The sequence below is a fragment of the Chinchilla lanigera genome, unplaced genomic scaffold (genome assembly GCF_000276665.1).
Source record: "Chinchilla lanigera isolate Chin_1 unplaced genomic scaffold, ChiLan1.0 scaffold00056, whole genome shotgun sequence".
In the NCBI taxonomy this organism is placed as follows: Eukaryota; Metazoa; Chordata; class Mammalia; order Rodentia; family Chinchillidae; genus Chinchilla; species Chinchilla lanigera.
This window is the reverse complement of record NW_004955457.1, coordinates 7,729,228-7,747,677: the sequence shown is the minus strand read 5'-3', so window position 1 is coordinate 7,747,677 and position 18,450 is coordinate 7,729,228. Positions and strand designations below refer to the sequence as shown.

General features: G+C 46.1%; 1 long non-coding RNA gene across 1 annotated transcript in view; it reads left to right on the top strand.

The window, feature by feature from the left end:
* The first annotated feature begins 342 nt into the window (after positions 1-342).
* LOC106149905 overlaps positions 343-18,450 on the top strand; it is a 21,678-nt gene continuing 3,570 nt past the window's right edge. The window contains exon 1 of the long non-coding RNA XR_001236376.1: positions 343-654. This is a non-coding gene — a long non-coding RNA (uncharacterized LOC106149905). The remainder of the gene's footprint in view (positions 655-18,450) is intronic.

Sequence of the window (18,450 nt, the reverse complement as noted above, 5' to 3'; positions counted from 1 at the left end):
GCTGATGTGCCATAGGTTCACCACCACCAACTGTTGTCTGAAGAGGACCAGATGTGGGATGGAGAAAGCAACTGGAAGCGGCCAGGGAAAAGCTAATGGCCTACAGAGTATCACATTTAAAAATATGTATAGGAACATAGTGTGATCTTTTCTTTGGTGCTCCCATGCTTCCAGTGGACTTAATCCTCAGAGGCCCTGCCTATCCATTCAGGCCTGGGCCACTCGTTCCCCGGCTGCTGATGGCTCACAGCTGAGTCCTTCTCTAGGCCTTGCTGAAGGCAAGCAATGCTCCTACCATGGACCTGCTCCTGCCCTGGAGGCAGCACACATCCTAATTGACTGGTCAGGATAGCAGTACCAAAGCTGCAGCCCTTTGCCTGAAATCAGAAGGGCCATCCCAGCTGTCAGCTCCTGGAGGAATGCTAAGGCCTCTACTGCAGCTGCCTCACAGCTCAGCTTCCCTTCTCATCTGCTGCCCGACTCCTCCACAGGGCATGTCCTCCGAGCACAGCCTCCAGTCACCTGCACGTGGATATCAGAGCCTCCGAGCCTGGTGCCTGGGAACCTGGCCTACACTTCCAGCTGAAGCCCAACTTCCCATGAAAATGTGTTTTAGGTGTTACAGGTCCTGGTATCTCCACATCTAACTGAGAGGTAAAGTGTTTCTTGGTGCTTCTCTGTTGTGGATAGAAAAGAATCTTTTCCTATTCTCTTTTATGCCCTTTGTAAATGGAGCACCTGCTTTGTTTTGATCTGGGTAATTTTACCTGTGAATGGTTGTATTGGTTCCTGATGTCAGTTTTCTGTAAGCTGGCACCCTTCCCATTTTTTTATTGCATTCCAAGTAGTTATTTCAGACCTTGTAAAACAACAGTGCTTCTTTAAACACCTTGATTTTCTATTATCTAAATCTAGTTTCTTCTTCTGTTTCTTGAATTATTTCCTTAGGGAATGTAAAGTTCCTATAAATTCCTTTTTTATTTCTTTTTTATGAGATTATACCTAGTATTTCTATATAGTAATTTAAAATGTATTGAAATAAATTATAATAGGACCTATTCTTTATAGCTCATTATCATCAAAAATGCAATATATCATGGAGTAAATCATGCTCTCCCCAAATGCAACTACAACTAACAAAAGACTGATTCAGGTCCATTGGAATATATGGAAAAGAGGTGGTGATCTTTTCAAAGCACCTTGCCAAATCTTCCCTCCCTCTCAGGCCTAGATTGGGTAAATGCGTCTGGACTTGGGGGAGTAGAAATAAGGAAAGGGGGTGGGTCTCACACTCTGAGCACCGGAGCTTGCCTATGTGCCTGGTAAAATCTCTTGACTGGTTTCCAGGCACCAGGTTACACTGAATTCTGCTCATCCTCACCTATATTCATAGTAAGGGACACGTGGTAGGAGCGGAAGTGCATGCACATAGACCTGCATACTCTAGTCCCTCTGCCCATTCATTTAGAATATTTTTGAGCAGTAACCATGGTACTATCCCCAGGTTTTACTGTGATCAGCACAGAGCATACCAGAACACCAGTCACATCCCCTCTCTCAGCATACCACACTTGATTTGCAAGATGCCTCTTGGTCCTGAATCCCACAATAGTGTAATAAAAGTATTCCCCTGTCCTTTCCTCTTAACAGCTTGCTTTTTTTCATTAAAAATAAAAATGTGTTCTATTTCACATCACCTGCCCCAAGCATGCCTTTTGCTATCAAGAAGAGTATCTTTCCTAGTTAGTCTGGGACTAGACAGTGTTCTCAACACTTTTCAATAGCTTTCTCATAATCTTTTCCCAAACATTGGCTATATGGCATATTTATCACCCCTAGTTTGTGTCACGGTAGAAAATATGGAGGGATTAGTAAGAACTTCGGGTCTAAAGTTGAATCAATTTCCTCATTTAGTCTCTCAGAGCCCACTTTCCTGCAAAATGGGGATAGTATCTACCTTAAACAACTTAATGAGGATCAAAGGAATTCCTGGTGGTAAAGCCACGAGCGGTGTCTAACACATCCTAACTGTAAGTCCCCTTCACTTTTCTTGCTCAGAATTCTTCATGCAAACACACACTCATTCATTTATTCATTCAACAAATTATCACCCTTTGGCACTTACAGTGTGCTAGGCTCAGTGTCAGGCCCTGGAAATACAAACTGAACATGTGGAACAATGCACCTGATATTACACACGTTCTATTCTAGAGAGAGGAGAAGACAGTGAATAAAAGAGAGCAGACAGGGATAAGATTAAAATTAAGCAGGAAGAGATGACAGGCAATACATGGGCAGTGGAGTCCACTTTACACCGTGTAGTCAGAGAGGGCCTCACTAGGAAGACAAAGTTTGAGACCTAAATGACAAGAAGGCAGTAAGCCAACTGAACACCTGAGAGATGAGCTTTCTAGGGAGTAGGACTAGGCCTTGAAGGGCTCTATACTAGGAAAGTAGAGGAAGGAGGGTCATAAGGGGGCATTTGGCCATGTGAAAGAACTAGCATTTTATTCTCAGTGCAGTAAAGAAACTTTGCAGAAATGAAGCAAAGAGGTCAGGAGCCAAGATCTGACTTCTATGACTCTGAGCACCCAGAAGGACCTCTGCTGTGTAACCAGAGAGGAGGGAGGGAGACCACTTAGGAAGCTCGGGTCCGCATCCAGCCCTGGTGGCCTGGATTGCAGAGGATGGGATGGAGATGGCGAGAAGTGAGTGGGTGCTCAGACTATCTCAGTGTGAGTATCAACAGGGCTTGAAGCAGAACTAGAAGTAGGAAGGATTGAGGAAAAGCAAGGGATGGAGGAGGATTGCTGGGATCAAACTTGGGCCATGGAGGGATGCGATGCTACTTCACACCAAAGTAGAATAAATGGGGAGGAGCGCTCTAAGGGCCAAGCAGAGGATTCCGAGGAAGAAAAGCCAGCAGAAGAGAGAAACCAAGGCAGCATTGAGCAAGGAGGATACAGTGCACAAGTCTTTAAACACTAGACTTCCTTCACAAAGTCTCCATGGTCAGCAAACCAGCGTTCTGTCCCATCACCAACCTGGCAACCCAAGAGCAACTTCAGTAGTTAGCTCCCAGATCCATCAGTGTTGTGGGTTGAACTGTATATGCTGGTTCCCCCCGCCCTGGCTAAGGTGGGCTTCAGTCCTAATGCCTAGTACTCCAGAATGTGCCCTCTTTCGAGATAGACCCTTTACAGAGGTAATCAGGTTAGAATGATGGGACCTAATCTAATACAACTAATGTCCTCATGAAAGGAGAACATTTGAGCAGAGACACAAACATGAAAATGAGATCAGGGTGACAGAGCAGAAGCCAAGGACACTGAAGATGCCAGCAAGTCACTAGAAACCAGAAGAGAGGCATAGGACAGCCTTGTTCTCAAAACTCACAGAAGGAGCCACCTTGACAACACCTCAGACACAGATTCCCAGCCTTCAGAACTTGAGACAGTGATCACTGTCATTTCCACTGTTTAAGCCACCTGTTGTGTAAAGCCACTGAGTATCCATCTCTAGCCAATGCCTACAGTCAGTAGAGATAAAGGGTGACCATGGGTCCCAGGCTCTCATAGTGAGTGTCTTCTTTCCACACAAGCCAAAGACAAAATAGTTTTCTGGGACAATGTCAGCCACATGGGTCCTCTCTGGCATTGTTCTCAGTGTTTGACATGGGGCTTTGCTGCCAACTCTTATAAAATGATTCACACCACAGTTCTGTGGGCCCACTGGCTGCCAGGTAGTGACTGATGTTGCGGAACCCCACTGTCACCTGAAGTGGATGACATGGATGGATGAAGTGGATGGATGAAGGCTGCAGACACTGGGGAAAATTGGGACAGAATACACCCCAGCAAACAAAGCCAGGAGGGAAGAAAGAGCCCTGCCTGCTCCCCCAAGTCCAAAGGAACTTGCTTGACAATGTAGACACCTTAAAAGGCTCCTATTTCACTCTGCCTATTTTGTCCCCACAAAGCATACACTTGGCTTCTCTTTTTCCAGACTTATAAAAATTCCTCAAAAATGTGATTTTCATTTTCCTTTCAGAAATTTGGAAAATATTCTTTGAGTGTTGTTATGGTTTGTGTCTGGGTGGCCCCTCAAAGCCTCATGCAGTCATGGGGTGGGCTTCTAGAGTTCATGACTGATTCATGGGTGTGAGTGCTACACCCACACTGGGGCGGGTAGTTTGCTTATAATGTAAGGAGGGAAAGAGGCTGTTCAACCCCTTTTTGCTCTTGCTGCTTTTGCTGTCTTCCATCACCATGAACTGTTGCCCTGTGCCATATGCCACCCTGCCTTGGAGCCAGCCAAGTATGGACTGAAACCTTCACATACTGTGAGCTAAAGAAACCTTTCTTTCCTTAATTTTGGGTGTCAGGTATTTTGTCTCAGCAACAAGAGAAAAGTAACTAAGACAGGTGTTCTAGTTAAATTGGGTTTGATCACAGGAACAGATAGCCACAGATATGCTCAGTGCAAATGATGAGGTGTTTACTGTCATAATCAACATGAGGGTTATTATAAGAATCTTCATAAAAGCAGAACTGTGTACATAGTGTGTCAGGCACACTTACAAATACTTCACGTGTCATTGCTCACTTACTCCTCTATGAAGTACATAGCTGCATGCTTACCCTCATTTTACAATGAGTAAACTAAGTTTCAGAGTGATGAAGTGCTCAATTACACAACCTGGAAGAGATGAGCCAGCACTGGAGCCAACAGCTGGCTTCAAGGAGAAGGCTCCTATAAGTGCTATTTCATGCAGATCTGCGGCTCTCCTACCCCTGCCTTGTGTGCACCCTCCTCTTTCATCTCTCCTCCCTCGTTGTCTATCTTTCTCCCTCTCCTTCTCTGTACCCATCTTCCTCTCTATCCACCTCTTTCTATCTCTCTGAGAATGTCCAGCTCCCCTCTTATGTGTGCCTACTCTGATCTGTTTGAGCTCCTGGCTGGTTTATTCTGCTTTATGCTCTTTGTAACTTTCACTTAGCTTCTACTCCCTTATTCTTCTACTCATCTAGACATGGCCTTTCGTGGCTATGCCAACCGCTCTTTGCTCATGTGAAGAATCCTAATGGGCAGACTACAGGGCGTGTCCATTAGGTGCTCCTTACTCAGTCCAATCAGTTGTAGCTACAGGACTTGGCTCAGGGCAGCTGCTGAGAGTAATGCCTTATAAGCACAGAATCATCTGTTTTTCTCAGAAAAACTATCTACTGATCAATTCTGTCACAGATAAGCCAGCCGATGAGATCCCCACCCTTCCCTGCCTGTGCCTGATCACACCATGTCCCTGGCATAACAATGCTCATGCACGCTATGCGTCTCTGGCGATGGTGGTAGCTGATTATGAGTGAATAAATGAGAATCTTGTCTGGTTCCTCCAAGGGAAGACAAATGGGCCTGGGCTTTCGGGCATATCTGATCATAGGGGAAACTGGGTATCAGGAGGAGGCCAGAGACAGAGAACCATGCCAGTAAGGGGCCAAATGCAGCAGGCAGCTGCCTCTTAGATAAACAGAGTCCTCCATCTGTGTGGGGTAAAAGCTAGAAACCAGGAAGAAAAGCTGCCTGTGTAAAGAGACATAAAGAACCAGCCTATGTCGGGAGGCAAGTGTTCCCACCAAACCAGGGAGAGCATCCAGACATCCCAGGGAGAAGAGGGCAGAGGTGCGGAGCCAGACTGAGGCGCTCTGCTTCCAGCACACGGGCTGCATCTGGGGCTTCTGTGTCTGCCAAAGAGTGAGTGAGGCCCCCGGCGACATCTGTCTGCTATTGCTCACCTGAATACGTAAAGGTGTTTAAAATGCAAGTATCTGAGCCATTGTTTTTGTTTTTGAAAGTTCACCCCCCTCCCCAAAAAAGGTACTATTCCTAGCTTTCCACATAATCTCATAACAGACTTGAGCCCATGTGGTACAGCCCTGGACAAGTGCTGGGGCCCTTGTTTTCCTCTCCTTCCTTCTTAGAAACTTTCTTCTGTCCTTTGGTATACTAGGTTGACTGAAAACAGGTTCTCCACGTACCTCCAGGGAATAAAAATATCTTTTGCATTAAAAATAGAATCACAACAGGCACACAGATCGTTAGATGTTTAAACAAAGGGTAACCAAATCTTCTAATCTTATAGCTAATCCACGTTCAATAGCTCCAGAAACACCTACCCAGCTATCCTACTACTAAATCAGAATCTGTGGAACTAATGTAATGTGTTGATTAACCTTTTCAACTCAAAAGAAAAAAAAAAAAACACAAACCTTTTTCACTTAAACCATTGTAGTAAAGGATTCCCCTCTCCCATGCAGCAAGTCCAGAATGAAAGTGGGTTGTTGCCATGACAACAGAGTACAAGACAGAGAACTTGAGAAGGGGGAGGTCTCTATGGGCAAGGCCAGAGACACAAGAAAGCCCCTGGCCTCAAAAGTGGTAGCAACAAAGAGAAACAACCTGTCATGACTTCACACTGCCAGATGGTCCGCTGCCGATATACAGTCTCCCCCCACCAACATTTATTTGCATAATTTGGGAACATTCATTTAAAGGAAAAAAAGAGTTCGCTTAGGTATACACTGACACACTTACAGCGCAGTTTTTCTGTCTGAACAGCCCAGCATGTATTGCAAACTTTCTCCACACACATGCCATACACATAGATGCTGCCTAAGAAGCATGTGTTTTGCAGAAATTTATTGGTTTCCTGGGTTTTTTTCCAGTACTGGGGATTGAACCCAGGGCCTTCACACTGAGCTACATCCTCAGCCCCAGTTAGTTAGTTAGTTAGTTAGTCAGTTAATTAGTGTTTTGAGATAGGATCTTTCTAAGTTGCTAAATTGCCCAGGCTGGGCTTCAACTTGTGATCCTCCTGCCTCAGCCTGTTAGAACGCTGAAATTGTACATGTGCTCCACTTTCATGAACCAGGCATTGCTCAAGACACTGAGGTGAAATGGCAGATTCTCTCCTCAGAGCGCTCGCTGTTTAGTGAGTAGACAAGCCTATACAAGTGCCCGCATAACGTCACACATCACTTTAATGCCAGCCTTGCCCGGGGTGCCTTGAGCAAGAGTTCAGGAAAGAAGCACAACACAAGAAAGGGAGGAAGGACACAGGGTAGGTGTCCTGGGACCTGAGTCCCACAGGGTGAGTAAGGAACTGTGGGCTGTCCTTGGTCTGTATTGTCTGCTTGCTTTGGAGTCATCCTGGAGGAACAGTGACTATGAGTGAAGACTCTGCAGTAGCATCAGCCTCATTTGCGCAAGGCAAAACCTGCAGGTCACTGATGTTGAACAAGAATGAACGAGGCCGGGAATGGTGGGAGTAGAACTGGAGTGAGGTTGTCCTAGGCAACCAACAGGTGGACGGATGTAGAAGTCCCTCCCCTTGCAGAGCTTGGACTACAGTTCTGGGCAATGGAGACACCAATTTGACAAAGCCTCCAGTCTGGAAGGACCCTTAGCGGCAGCAGGGAGAGCTGCTTAACATAAGGTTAGAATCAAGAGGACTGTATCCAAGGATGCTTCAGACAACCAGATGTTTCAGGTGCAAGGTGAGGATAGATTCTAGAAGCACTTGATGTGTAGAGCCACATACTTCCTCAGCGTGATTTACCTTCCCTAAATCCCTAAAACTCAAATCTCCATCCTTCTCTCTACACCAGTTTTAGCAGTAGAAAATCCCCGAGAAGAAGGCTAAGATTTGCAGTGACTAAAGCACTTTCCATAATGCACAGCTTATGAATTCATTGAACCACTTAAAGCAATCCTACTCACTTTAGACCTTATTGGATGAGCCGATGGACAGGCAAATATACTCCTTTCTCAAATGTCGTTCAATACGGTTTCTTATCACTAGTGGTCATGGGAAGAGAAGAGATTTTTATAAAGATTCTGAACAATATATCAGTGTCAACTCAGAGTGGCAGGAGAAACAAAATGGATAAGTCCTCACACGGAGATAGGATCGTTCCTCCGTGGCTCTCCCGGTTTCACAGCAAATATTACTTTTTAAAGCATTCCTATAATATAGGAAATGGACAAAGTGGGGGGTGGTTCCTTTTTGGTGAGGGAAGAAAACAAACTAATGTCTGGAGGAATAAACTGACTTCTCAGAGCCAAGGCCGCTTGGAGGTAAGCCTGAGGGCAGAGCTGGGGTTTCTCCTGCTTTGATCTTCTAACCTACTCTGATGAACTTACTGCCTTTAACTCAGCCTTCCAGATCTCACCTAAAAAGAAGCAGCAAAGACCTGAGTAATTTTCCAAACAATTTCCTTAAAAGAAAAAAAACAACATCCTCTCTTTCTTCCAAATTGTTTATAATTGATGCAATACAGGAAGTCTCACTGCTTTTTAATGAGTTCTCAAACTCAAATTCTGCTATTTAATTTTTTTTTGAAATCTGCAGTTGCCTAAAATATCTCAGTAATTCAATGGAAAGGGAGGATTTTGCCTAAATTATGAAAATGACCTCAATTTACTTCTCCATGTAGCTGAAGGAGACAGGCCACTGTTTGGTATCTGGGTTACAGGTTTTAATCCATTCCCCATGACAGGGGCACATGAGTCCCTTTCCGTGTTAGGACAGGGTCAGAGGGAAGCCCTATGCTCAAGTTCAACCACACCTTTCTTTGTGTTTTTATTATAAATTTGTGAGTGTTCATCATTTTCTCACTTTACATCTACAGTACCAGGATTTAAAAAATGTATATATAGGTGGAAATGCAGGACTTACATTAATGGCTACAAGAAATAGTTCAATTCTTCTACCCAGTCAGTCTTGGACTCGGCTTATTTTTGTGTACACCTGTATTTATATGATGGTAAATTGAGCTGGCAGGGATGAAGCAGGGAATGCCTTCCTTTCCTGCAGTTTTTTTCCCCAAACACACATGCCATTTCTTTGTCTGTCACTGGGTCCTGTGATTCTCCACGTGACTTTTGTCTCCCACCTCACGCAGCCTTGCTGGGCACTGTCCTCTTACCCCTTTCTTCTCATCTCCCAGGATAGAGTCCCACACCTCCGGATGCTTCAACTCCCTGAAAACATTACGTTACCATGTGGTCGACAAGATGCTGTTCATTTGAAAAGAAGGAGCCCGGTTCTGAGCTAGTTTGGATTCGAACTCTGAGACTACACAGGACACCCACCCAGAGTTTGCCTCTGCCCTGGGGCTTGAGACAAAAGCTGCAGCTCTAGACGATGAGCAGAAGCAGCTCTCTGGAGCCAGCATGCAGGGTACTCTGCTGCTCCTGGCGCTGAGAATAACCAAGAAAAGGAGACACCCACCAGGCCACCCTGGGAGCCACCCTGAGCACACCAGGTTCTTGTGTGCCCTGCAGCAGGCACTGGGCCTGGTGGTCCTTCTCTCCAGGATCCCCGGATCACCCAAGATAAAAGCACATGTAGAAGGGCGGTTAGGTGTGATTTCCCACAAAGTCGTAGCAGTTGCAGACTCCATCCAAATCAGGGTCTCTCCACGGCTAGGGCAGGAAGCCAGAGAAAGGCAAGAGGCAGGGAAAGGCGCAGGAGGAAAGCTCAGGCTCCCGAGTCTTTGTTTCTCTCCCATCTGGCTAGAAGCCAGAGGCAAAGATCGAAGAGACCTCTCCTTTATCCACCGATCTGACAGTCATACTGGCTACCACCCGGCAGAATCAAAGTGCAGGTTCACACATTCGGGTCCACTGCCCCAAAGGTGACTGAGAGATCCAAGTCTTCCTGTACCTAACAGCAGCAGGATTTCTAGGCAGCATTTCTGTTTTCAAGGTCATAATCAAATGAAGAGTTCCACTCTCTCTGCCACAGCCTGTCATTGTTAGCATTCTGCTAGTCCTCCACAGGGACCCAAGCCTGAGCTCCGTGGCTGGAAGAGAAGGGAGAGCCCTTTCCATCTCCTCTACCAACTCTGCTTAGGCTTTAGCATGTAAAATTCCAAGCCATAAATAATTCAAAAGGTATGAAGATTTTCTTCATCCTCATGTATCCTTGCATACAACATTCCCCCTTCCTTTCTGGTTTATAATAAATGCTAATTTAATCAACTGGCAGTAGATTGTATGGGTTGCTGACTCATGCCAGACACAGCCCCTGTGGATTGACAGAGCTCTGTCATCTCATTTGGAAAAGAACGATAAAGAAGTCAACCCTGAGCTGACCACTTTTCTTCTTTTATTGTCTTTTGTCTCCTCCTTTTTTTTCACCTCCTCCTCCTCCAAAAAAGATGAAAACATAGTCCCTGCTGCTCATGCTGGTAATTCACAGGGCAGGGTGGTTACCTGCCAGGGTCCAGGCCCGGTGCAAGGTGTGTGGGCTCCATACTGTCCTTAAAACACTCAGGCACCACCACCCCACCCCACCCCCCAGTCCCCAGGACTCCTCTTTAGATCGAGCAGGAATGTGGCAGGGGGAAGGGAGAGGACAGCTCTACCAAAGGCAGGAAAGGCTGAGACAGATCTAGAGATGCAGCCCTTGTTACCCAAGCTGCGAACGCTCATGTGGCGGGAAGACAGCACGTGTGTTGGGGAGCCCCACAGCGCCGTTGTGGAGGCCGATTCAAAAGTGTGGAGGAGCCGCTCTCACCAAGGACAATTTTCCCTGATGGTGGGGCTTTTGTACCCTGGGGTAGAGGGAAGGGATGTTCCTGGTGATGAGCCAGGAGCAGAAGGGAGAAAGAAAAACAGGGGGTGGAGCGGATGGGACAGTAAAAAAGTGTTTCCCAAAAGAGAGGACCAAGAGATAAGAACATGTTTACCGAGAAGCCCAGGTAGTCCTGTGGCCAGCCTACTTCCTTTTCTCTCTGCTCTTGCATTTCAGCTATAAATATTTATCTTATGAAGGAGAAGTTTCCACCCCCACCCCAGAGGGAATCTTTTAAAAACCCTCCATTCCATGGGCCCTCCCAATATTGAGCACTAATGCGTAGGGTCCTCCGTGAGGAAGTAGATCATTTCCTCTCTTGTCTCCAAATGCCTTATAAAGCACTTACAGTGTTCCAAACACCATTCTGCACATTATTTTCTTTGCTTTCTCCTCCTGACCACTCATAAAGTACACAGAGCTGGTAACGGCCTGGTCTACGGAAGCTGAGATCCAAAGAGAAGACTCGTAGACGCTGGCCGCTCCCTAGGGGTCACACACAGTAGGTCTAACTGCTCAGACTCTAGGCCCATGGTTTCCTAAGCAAATGGAGCAACAAAGTATCAGAACTTCTAGAAGGACTGGCTGGTCTGGTTCCCAGACCCCACCCACAGCGCTGGCAGTCATGCTCTGCTTTTATGTTGAATTTCACACCCCATCACCATCACATTAGACTGTAGACCCCTTGTGGCCAGGGAATCTGTCTGGGGAGCTCTATGGCCCCCTCAAGGCTAAGAAGGAGGTCTTGCAGAGAACAGATTCAAATTTTTAGTTGATCACAAATACACATTAAGTCTTTCAAAGTGAGAAACCCTGCTACCATCTCACCCCTTCTTTCAAATCCCACTAATGACATTGATTTCTGTTGCGGTTGCTGCCCCGGAACTCTGGCCCTGCCTAGGTTCTCTGGGGCTTTCTTGGTGTGTGTGTACATGAGTTTCCTGACCGTCCCCCGGGGCTTTTCTTCTAGGTGGCTCCCTGCTGGCAAACAAGATGGCAGAGCACTGTTGCCTTGCAACGCCAAGAATGCACAAGCACCTTCCCCAGGAAGCCCAGAAAGGGGAGCCGACAAGGAGTCCTCTTCTCCCCAAGCATCCCTAGTCATGGTGCAAGTGTTCTGCATTTCTTTCTTCTGATTTATGGTTCTGCCACTTTGGGAACACGGGCTCAGGGAAAAAATGGGCCCTGCATTGGGGAGGTTTCTGCAGCCAGCACACAGCATTCTAGCTGCACGGGCTTGTGTGCCAAGAATAGAAGGCGTGGCTCGCTTTGTCCTTATTTGACCAGAAGGCTCAGCATGGAATGCTGCCTGGTGCCCGGGCTGTGGACTCCAGGCACTCGTAAATAAGCGCACAGCCTGCTATGGCTCCTTGGCTAAACGTTTGCACAGTAACTCAAATGAGGCAGCAGACATGAGCCAGGAGGGACAAATAACCTCAGGAAGGCACGGGGCGGGGAGTGAGGCTTCTCAAACTGGGGAATGTGCTTCCCGGAGGGACGGGCTGTGGCTCTGCTCCGTGGCAGCACCTGCCAGAGCCATGCGCAAAGCAGCTTGTGAGAGCGGCTAAGAGAAGCCACTCATCCATCCTCATGCAGGAAGCCAGCGAGGATTCTCAGCACTGCTGAAAGGGGCAATAAAAAGACATTAAATATTCTATCTATTCCGAACACTCACCATTTGAACCAAGGATATATACAAGCTAAGGACATAAAGCTCAGAGATAACATTGGCTCAGCAAGGTGAGGCCGGTAGAAATATGAAAGGATAACAGTTCTTCATTCTACTATTAAATGTTTGGTGATCAGTGGATCACAGATTTCTCCTCACCTTGCAGAGATAGGCAGCCAGAAGTTATTAAACTTACATGACAGGCTTCGTTTTCTCTGTTGGGCATAATAGAGATCCTCTTCTAGATGCTATGTACCACCCTTCAAGGGTGTGAAATGAAAGTATGGTCGTGCCATAAAAAGTACTGCTGGGCTGAGGATATAGCTCAGTGGCACAGTGCCTGCCTGGCAAGCACAAGGTTGCGAGTTCAATTCCTGGTACCAAAAAAAAGTACTGCTGTTCCAATTCTGAAGTACTGCTGTTCCAAGGACTAGTAGCAGGACACTCCCTCTTCTGTGAATACCAAAATTCTCAGATCCTAAAGTCACTGACATAGTGCTGCATTTGCATACAATCTGTGTGTATCTTCCTCTCTGCTTTAAATCATGTCTAGGTTACTTATTATCCCTGATACAGTATAAATATTCTGTTAATAGTTGTACACTCTACAGTTAAGGGAATAATAAGAAAAAGCTGTATATATCTAGTATTGGTGCATTTTTTCCCAGAGAACTTCAATTTGCAGTTGGCTGAACACACAGATATAGAGGGCTGACTATACATGCTGAGGGAGTGAATGAGTGAATTCCTTCATCCACTTATGATAAAGCTCAACCTTGTCCGAATGTTGTGCTTCCCCATTTTCAATCTGTCTCTTCTGTTACTTCTGAACAATTGCATCCATCAGCTTAGGCTGCCTTAACGAAGTTCTGCAGACTGAGTGGTTTGAACCACAAAAGGTCATTTTCTCAGCTGTGGAATCAGAAGTTGGAGGTCAGGGTGTGGGCAGGGCAGCTCCTCTATGCTCAGCTCCCTCTTGAGTTTATAGAGGGCTGACTTTGCGGTGCCTCCACTGGCTGCTCTGCATCTCTCTGTGTCCTTCTCCCTTCTTAGGGATGCCCGTCGTCACCACCTCATCCTTCATGTCAGTCACTTCTGTAAAGGCCTTGTCTCTGAAAGCAGTCACATCCTAGTGTACTGGAAGTCAGAATCAACACATAAATTTGAGGAGGGCACAATTCAGCCTATGCTAATTATGAGTCTTGTGCGTGTGCTGTGGGGTAAATGTGTTCGCCTCTGTGTACGCACAGACACGTTGGTAAACACAGGAAGACACAGGATCTGCCCTGTTGTGTCTCGCTCCCACAGGCACCGTTCTTACTCCCAAAAAGCTGAGGATGAAAATAATCTCTGCTTCAGGTAGTGGTAACATCATGGCCCGTGTCACCAATGCACCAGACAAGAGGAGCAGACTCATTTCCTCGTTCCTAACGCCTCTGTCTGTCCCACTGGGAACTTGCTCGTGCTCAGGAAAGTGCCAACCAACCAGCCCATCCTCTCAGCCCTTTCCAAGGGCAGCAATGCCGAGACTTTTCAGAGGTTGAATTTTTGCCTCATAAGCATATGATAGTTAAATGGGTAGAGTCAGGAAAGCGGACTTCTGTGGCATTTGGAATGCTTAAAAATATTCATTGACAATTTTCTGGCCTAAACACATACTTTGTGTGTGTGGTTTGTGTTTTTTTAAATGCCTCTCTGAGCCCAGCATGCTGGAGACATGGTACATTTGGCATTTCAATCCTTACACCCATCTGAGTTCTAGAAATGCACCTTGGTTAAGTTTTTAGAGCACCTTTGGTACATTAAGTCCAAAGTAGGTATTGCTGCTGTTACACCCAAGCAGGTAAAAGATACTGATTGTAAGAATAAAGTGAGAAAATATCTTCATCTATCTTTTTCCTATCTCAAAATTGAGCCTCACATTTATTTAAAATTATTCTAATATGAAAATACTATAATAAGGAAGCCTTAATTGACTCAGAATTGAAGAGTCTAAGGCCAGTGAATTAGTATTATCTATTTACCCACGATGCACAGGACAGAGTGGTGCACTGAGTGACAGCTGTGTAAATTTCTGCCTTCCAGGATCATAGAATCAGCGAGGAGACGCAGACACGCGAAACTGTAATTAATGGTGGAAAGCAGGAAAAGCCAATCAGTTCCAACTGAGCAGAGCAGACACTCCATGCTATTGGGTTTCAGAGTGGGACCCAGCACTCCTCTGAGGGGTCTCAGAGGAGATGATATCTGAGCTTGGCTTAGGGTTTTGGACCAGGTCCTAATTGCACTGGAGACTTTGAGCAGGAGAATGATATCACACGGAGATGGTGCTGGAGGTGAGGCCCCTGGCACAGGGCACAGGATGTGTTGGAGCAAGTGGGAAGCAAGGCAGGGAGACCGGCTGTGGACCTTGGCCATGGCTCTGGCCCAGGCACCAGGCAACTTGCCCCTGAACGGAGGGCTGGAGGAATGAGAAGAGAAAGAGATGAGTGAGCCACAACAAATAAGTGGAACCTGGAGTCTTACTGACTGTGGAGGGCGGAGGGCAGGGACCAGGGTTATAGCACTGACCAGGTCTTATTACTCAAAGGGAAGGTCCAGCTCGTGGCCTGCCAGCTCTCTCAGTCGCAGAGCCATCCAGCACGGCAGGCTTTCTAGCGGGAGTCATAAGTCATGCTAAGAATGCCTCCCTACCCTCTGAACAAAGAAGAATGTCCAGGGCACATATATTAATTAGGCAAGGCCAGGTATTAAACAAGTCCCAGAGCTCTTTTCTAATCCCTTCAGTATCAAACCCAAACCAGGCCTCCATCACAATTGTATACAAATAGACATAGTCTGGCTATGACTCAGATTATTCAGACACCAGATCACATACTTTGTCTCCTGTTGGATTTTGTAGTGGGATTTCTTTCTTTCTTTCTTTTCTTTTCTTTCCTTTTTTCGACCTTGTTAAGCTTCTGCAGCCTGCCTTTCTCTTTTCCAACTGCCTTTACTTTTATTTGAGTCAAATCTCACTTATGATCCCGGGGGTTTCATGGTGTAAGTTATGCTCACCAAGACCTCTGTCTACATGTCCTTACTGACATTTGTAAGGTTCTGGTTCAAATGTCCCCCCAAACCAGACGCCTCTAAACTTTTTACTTACACTAAGTCACTGCTTTACTATCTGAGCTAGTTTGAGCTCTGTATTCTGCAGTCTGCACTTACAAAATCAAACAGAAATTGCACGTTTCATTGTGTTATGATGGGAAAGGCATTGGGAAGGAGGCAGAACATGGCCATCTAGGTCCTATTCTGGTGTGAACTGGACATTTGATCTTTGTCAAAGTTTTGCCTCTCCCTAAGGTTTCTGTTTCCTTGCCTGTAACATAAGGAAATCACTAATGACCCACTAATCAAGTCAATCACTAATGACCCTCCCAGCTTTGACTTTCTGACTCTACAAGCCCTACCAGGCTGCTAAGCTCTAGCAAACTTGAATATCTTTCTCATGATCCCCCTCCCACAAATCAAACTTACCTCCATGTGACACCGTGCTGTCGCCTGTGAATGCCAGGTGAACTAGCACTTCCAAAGAGACTGAGGAATGAAACATGGTTCCAGAATTTTTATTATATGCAGACAAATTGACAGTAGATGGATGGAATAGAGTCAAGTGTTTCCTTTTTTCTGGCGTAAGGAGGACATTGGAAGAGTGAGGAAGGTTTGGGCTGACATAGGAAGCGAAGACACTTTTAGACAAACTGAACTGGGGTCTATGGGAGACAGCTAAGACTATATGTCCAGCTATTTGGTAGATGCCAGTGGGGACATCCTCCACCTTGAGTTAGCATAAATATAGCAAGATAATTTGGAGGTGGATGAGGATAAACACAATGTCAGAACTGGGGAGAGAGAGCAGACCCTACCTGGAGATATTCTGATGGAGGTAGTGACATAGAGATGGAGCTGGGAAGGAAAGGGAATAATTTCTCCCGAACTGCTGTTTACGCTGGGTCTTTCCCATCTATCGATGTGTGGAAACTCTTGAGGGTGAAGATTAGGAAGGGAAGGGAATGAACCATCACATCTCTTTGGGGTTATGTCCTTGGGATATGCAGTGGAACAATTGGCCATCCCCCAAGCAACGGGCAAAAGAGGAGTCATGAAGCCAAGCACGGGTCAAGTGAGCAGCACCCAGATTCCCAAAAATGATGGATCCTGGTCTTTCACACTAGAAGCTGTGTTTTGATGTCCTGTGTCATAGCCCTTTTATGAATTCAGACACAGGGACGAGCCCTACCTTAGACTTGTTTCTAGAGTTCTCTATCCTTTCCTGCCTTGAGCTTCTACAAAGCTAAGGAAGCTTCACACAAGGAAAACTCTGACAGACACAGAATTAAATGTTCCTTTCCTACAACCTCCAGAGGACGAATGCCCCAGACCCTTTCTGCATCTCTACTACAGAGATCTCCATGTGTCTGTATGTTGGCTTTTCCTCCTCCTCTGGCTCAGTCTCCCCACTGCCTTAGTCCTTCTTCCTGGGATCATCACTGGAATAAACGATCGGCTCCTGCTCAGGCTTGGGTGGAGATTGTTTCCAGTAGAATCTGACCAAGAGTGAGACGAGCCAGCCTCAGTGGTGGCAGACCAAGAGAAATGCTGTTGGGAGCAGGAGGACACATTTCCTTTAAAGCTGAAAGTACTGAAGGACGAGAACAGATCTCTGCTTATCTCCAAATGACCAAAGGCTGAGCTGCATCCTGTGGAGCGGGCAGAGATGCTACTCTGGATAGGATCCAAGGGCCTTGGTCATAAATCCGTCTAGCAAAGTGAACATGCAGTGCCGGTTCCCAGCACTTGACATTGAAGGCACAAACAACAGGCAGAGCCTCACCTACACCACAGCACAACGGCGCTGCTCTCTGCAGGGTGACCTTCTCCAGCTCCGGGGCTGGGTCCTGGGAGCTTGTGGCAGTTCAGAGCCCAAGAAAGTGTGTTCTGTTTCACTGTTTGATTCATTCTCCCAGTGTTTTAAAAGCTAAGGTAACTCAGCCGATGTGAGGTTTCATTACAGTACAAGGAGCCAAGCACAGTTTACACTAAGCCCCTTTAATCTTCCATGCTATGGGCTGGCACATGGTGGCATTTCAGTCAGCAGCTCCAGCACATTTTGGGGGATGGCTTTTGTCTTAGTCCACTCTTCCCTTGGGCTATGGTCTCCTGCTTTGAAGTTCCCCATCTCTCCTCCACCTTAAACTTCTCTGATGGCTTTGCTATTGCCCACCTTTTGGACATGCCGTGATGATTGGTCCTTAATACGGTGATGCTTCTACCTTCATAAAAAGAGTGGTTCATTCTGGAGAGGTGGAACAGCCCTTATTATCGTTCTATGCCAAGCTGGACCCTGGCTCATGGCATAATTCCCTATGAGACAGGGCTGTTTTAGGTAACTGACTCCTCTAAAGTCCTGGGAAGATATTAAAGGAGTTTCAAAAGTCAGAAAAGGAAAACCAAAGTCAAGACCTGATATCTCAGCTTCCCTGGTCCAAGGCATTGCACTAGCATGGGCCTCTCTCCCCTGTCCATAGTCCGCCATATTGCTCAAGTTCTTTTTCCCTCAAGCCTTTTTTCCTCCACTACCTCTCTTTTCTAAGTTTCCAGAATCCACTGTTAGCTGCCTCTGCACAATTTCTTCTCTTCCCATTTGAAAACCAACCATCAACATTTTTTGCATAACACCTTCTTAACCTCAACTGCAATTTTACATTTTTAAATATTTAAGACATTAATTGTTTATTACTATAATCAAACATGTTTAGCTCTTCATTCAGCCAACTTACTTTTGTTAGGGGAGACCTAAAACTTACCCTTTATAGCCACAAGATTATTTAATTTTTTAAAAGAAAAATAGAGTGAGGTGGCCAAGCATGATGCTAAATATCTATAATCCTAGCATTCTGGAAGGATGAGGCAGGAGGACCACAAGCCCAGCCTGCGTAACTTAGTAATTTAGTGAAACCCTTCTCAACATCAACAAATAAATTTTAAAATGGGCTAGGGTTGTAGTTCTGCATGAAGGTTCTCAGTTCAATTCCCAGTACCACAAGAAGAGAGAGAGAATGAGAGGGAGGCGGGGGAGAGAGAGAGAGAGAGAGAGAGA